Here is a 3,501-nt window from a genome sequence, read left to right as displayed (position 1 = left end):
GGGGAGGGGGGGTCAACCTATTCTCCAAAGCACCTGAAGGCAGGACCAGAAGCAATGGATGGAAATTAGGGTTGGTATAGGGTTGTTAAGTTCGAAATGACGAGCGTTGACAGCGAGGTTTAACAAGAACGTTTATTGAATGCACAATGGTCAACTGGCTCTGTGACCGTTAAACCCTGTATTTATATGCCAAACCAACTTGAACAATAACCAATCCCCGGCCTGGAATCTCCCGCCGAGAATACAACAACCAATCCCAGTACCAGGTTTTCCCGCCTAAGGAAAACCACTCCCCATTAACTACTGACACAACAAGGGTCTCCTGCTTGAGCAGGGGGTTGGACTATAAGACCTCCAGTGTCCCTTCCAGCTCTATTCTGATTACATATACAAAGGAAAACATTCTGAATTTTAAACTATAGCTCCCGCCCCAAAGCTGGGCCAGAAAACAGCCCATCTGCTTCCATTAGGCAAGCCTGATTAATTTGTGTGGAGTAGTATTTCTCAATTTTGTCAACTTTTAAGATGGGTGGACTTCAATTCCCAGAATTCCCCAGCCAACCATGAAGTCGAGAAAGTTTGATGGGGAGGAGGACTTTTCAGCTAAAGAGAAAACAGCCAAGCAAAACACAGAAGTGTATCAGCAGAGAAAACATAGAAAAGCAAAGGTCAAAGAGGAAACTTTCTTAGTCACTTCTATTGCTAAGCTCTTTCCATGCTCATGACATTAGCCTCCAGGGTGATCTCTGCTATTTCTGGTTATTCCAGGAAGTAAAAAAAAAAAGAGAAATAGATGTTTACTCTGATCCTCTGCCGTTGGTCTTTCAGTACTAAGTTGATGCATTAATATCAGTCATATAAATCAGTGCTGTGACTTGATTTGTTTATTTACGTATGCTGCCCAGCTCACCAAAGGCAACTCTGGGCAGTTTACAAACGTTGCTTAAAATGCACTACAGGTAGTCCTCAAGTTATAAGCACTCGTTTAGCGACTGTTCAAAATTACAGCGGCACTGAAAAAAGGGACTTATGGCCATCCTTCACACTTACGACCGTTGTAACACATCCCCATGATCATCTGATCAAAATTCAGAGGCTTGGAATTGACTCATACTTATGTCCCGGGGTCATGCAACCACCTGACAGGTTTTGCTGCCCAAGGAGCTGCAGCCTCATCTGAAGTTCATAAATGCAGGAGGAGTAGCTCTTCATTAAATACACTGCCCTGTACACCGCCCTGAGTCCTTCGGGAGAAGGGCGGTATAAAAATTTAATAAATAAATAAATAAATAACTGTATCAATTGCTTTAAATTCATTGAATACTCTCAAATTCCAGCCTGCGCATTTACTCCCAGTTATCCCCCATTCCCTCACTTGAGGTCTTTAAAATAGACGGGAGCAAAACAAACCCACCCTCAGAGACACATTCATGCACTCTTATTTATTTTTGAGGTATGCTTGAAGTGCAAAGTAGTGCAGTGGGAACCCTTCTTCCTTCTCCTGGTCTCAACCAAGATAGTTAGCTACCAAAGTAGTAAACTTTACTCCTCCTCCTCCTCCTCCTCCTCCTCCTCCTCCTCCTCCTCCTCCTCCTCCTCCTCCTCCTCCTCTTTTCTTGCAATGACATCCGCAACTTAGGAATGGGTGCAGAGACCCCAGCCAGCTCCCAGGGGTGAAGTGGAGACCCACAATCTTGAGTCTCCCCACTCCTAGTCCAGTTCATCATCACCCCCACACTGACGGCTGAAGATATCAATAGCAATAGCACTTAAGACTTATATACCGCTTCACAGCCCTCTCTAAGTAGTTTACAGAGTCAGCACATTGCCCCCATCAATCTGGGCGGATATACAGTATCAGCCAGGGACTGTTACTTGTTGAGAAGACGGAAAAGAGGAAGAGGAGGAAGAGGAGGAGGAGGAGGAGGAAAAAGGAAGAAAACAAACAATCAGGTTGATGAAGCTCATGGCAATATGAGCGGCAGCAGTGCTTCCATCGATAAAGTTCCCCGCCTGTCTATTAACTTAGATGCCGACCACTGAAACTTATCGACTTTCTGCCTTCTGAGCAGCTGTTGGGCCAATGAAGCAAAACAACCCAGGTTAACGGTCTCTGAAGATCCCCCTCTCTGCATTCCCCAGAGGGTGACTCTCGTGCTGATTTTCCATCTCCCGATCTCGAGAAAGGCAACAGGGTGTCAAGCAGATGAGGCTGGCCAGCCACCACACATGTACGCCTCGTAGCACCCAAACCGGCTGCTGTGTTTTTTCTGGCTGCCATCTGTGCGTGGGGGTGTGGAAACGGCTGGAGAGAGGCTTCACATATGTGCCCCTCAAAACACACACCACAGGGTGTGAATGAAACAATGCCCTGGGGCTGAGCCCAAGAGCTTGATGCTTGAGCGGGGTGAGTTGCGTGGGTTGCAAATCTGAACGTTGGCTTCCACACAAAATATTCTGGCACATGGTGGTGGTGGGGGGGGGGTAGAGGTCAAAAACCGGCCAGGTGCCCCCTTTTCTCTCTTGGTGGCCCTCTTGTCCTTTTCCCCTTAAGGAACAGGTGCAAAATTCCTTCAGACCCACAACGAACTGTGCAATCTCTTTTCTTTAGCCCCGTGCAAAATTTTCAAAACTAAAGTTGGCAGAACAGAGATGAAGTTGGAGGATGCCCAGGACTCGAGCCAGCCTCCTGGGCGACTGAGGTCTCCAGATCCTCCTCGTGGTTCAGAATCCATACGGTCCGTCTTGCTGCTCCAATCCAGCCAAGGCTTCATGGTCCAGCTTTGGGGTGCTGCCAGGTCTGGGGGTTGGCGAGAGGGCAATTCCAGGCAATGGTAGAGGAAGCCTGAAGCCATGCTGAGGCTTAGCAGCTTGGCCCACCCAGACATCCCCCAGTTTCTTGCGTTGGGAGGGCTCGTGGGAGTCAAAGCGTCTGGCCTGAGATCTGCTGGTTCCTTTTTTCTTTTTCTTTTTCTTTTTTTTAAATCCGACATCTGTGGGTGATATTTTCCGTCAGGGCCTGAAACCGGTTCCTGCTTTTGTCCTATTGTGGAAAGCCACCGCAGTTCGCAAGGCCTTGTCTCTTACTGGTGACGCCCTGCCATGCCATTTCGCACCTCCCTCTCCTTCACACCCCAAATATCTCGGCCTGGGGGGGGCTCTCTTCCCCCCCAGAACGCCCTGCCACCCCCTCCCCGAGCCCCCGAGCGTGACAATGGGCCCATGTGTTCCGTGGGGGGTGAGGAATTCAAAGGGGGCGGAGGGGACAATGGGGCCCTGTCTGGGCCACTCGCCTCCTCGGCGGGACCAGGGTCGGAGGGCCGTGACTCATGCCAGGGGATGAAATGCCAGGGGGCACGGGGGCTTTGCCATGCTGCAGGGGTGTGTGGAAGCCATCCAAGAGAGGTGGGGACTTGGCAGCTCCAGATCTCTCTCTCTCTCTCTCTCTCACACACACACACACACCCCGCCACCATCCAAGCCAGCCTGAGCCAACAACTT

This window comes from Vipera berus (assembly GCF_964194415.1).
Source record: "Vipera berus genome assembly, chromosome: 2".
Taxonomy (NCBI): domain Eukaryota; kingdom Metazoa; phylum Chordata; class Lepidosauria; order Squamata; family Viperidae; genus Vipera; species Vipera berus.
Note: the sequence above shows the minus strand (reverse complement) of the source record.